Source organism: Octopus bimaculoides, chromosome 16, assembly GCF_001194135.2.
Source record: "Octopus bimaculoides isolate UCB-OBI-ISO-001 chromosome 16, ASM119413v2, whole genome shotgun sequence".
Taxonomy (NCBI): domain Eukaryota; kingdom Metazoa; phylum Mollusca; class Cephalopoda; order Octopoda; family Octopodidae; genus Octopus; species Octopus bimaculoides.
Genome location: NC_068996.1, coordinates 47,852,819 through 47,853,909, shown reverse-complemented (window position 1 = coordinate 47,853,909; position 1,091 = coordinate 47,852,819).

Here is a 1,091-nt window from a genome sequence, read left to right as displayed (position 1 = left end):
ATATGCGTGTGTGTGTATGTACCTATGTATGTATGTACAGATGTGTATATATAAGTATCTAAGTGTGTATGTATGCATGCGTGTGTATGTATGAATGTATGCGTGTATGTGTGCATGTATGTGTGCATGTGTGTATATATGTATGCATGTATGTATGTGTGTACGTATGAGTATGTATGTATGTATGCATGTATGTATATATGTATGTATGTATGCATTTATTTATCTATCTATCTACATACATGCACATACCCACATGGGTATGTGTATATATTCTATATGTACGTATGTATTCGAGAGTGTGCATACACGTATATATATATACCCTTTATACGCAACAGACTGTTTTCTGCTTTTCCAATTCGTCTCCTGGGTGTATATTTTCTCCTGGGTGTATATATCATATGTAAGTCAAATTCTTCAAAACGAACAGTTTTGACAGTTTTGTTTCCTATCCAGGTGGCTTTTCTCTCCCTTCTACTCCCCCTCTCTCACTTTCACACCAACACACCCACACATACACTCTCCTTCTCTCTTTCTCCCCCTCTCTCTTTATCTCTATCTCTCTAACTCTCCACACTCCTCCGCATACCCTATCTTTCACTCTAATTCTCTCTCTCTCTCTCTTGAATACACGCACGCACACATTCACTCTCTTTTTCTCTCTCTCTCTCTCACACTATTTCTACCGCTTTCTACTTTCTCTTTGGCTCCGTCTCCCTCTTCTTTCTTTCTTTCTTTCTTTCTTTCTTTCTTTCTTCCTTCCATACTCTCTCTCTCTCTGTCTATCCCCTCTGTCTTTTATTTTCTTTCCTTATTTCTCTCTCTTTGTAGCTCCGTTTACCTTCTCTTTCTTTCTTTCATTCTCTTTCTCCATCACTCTCTTTCTCTTTGGCTCTGTCTACCCCTTCTTTCTTTTTTCTTTCCTTGTTTCTCTCTCTCTCTCTCTCTCTCTCCCTCTCTCTCTGGCTCCGTCTATCCTTCTCTTTTTTCTTTCTTTCTTTCTTTCTTTCTTTCTTTCTCTCTCTCTCCATTCCTATCACACACACACGCTCTCTCTCTCTCTCTCTCTCTCTCTCTCTCTCTCTCTC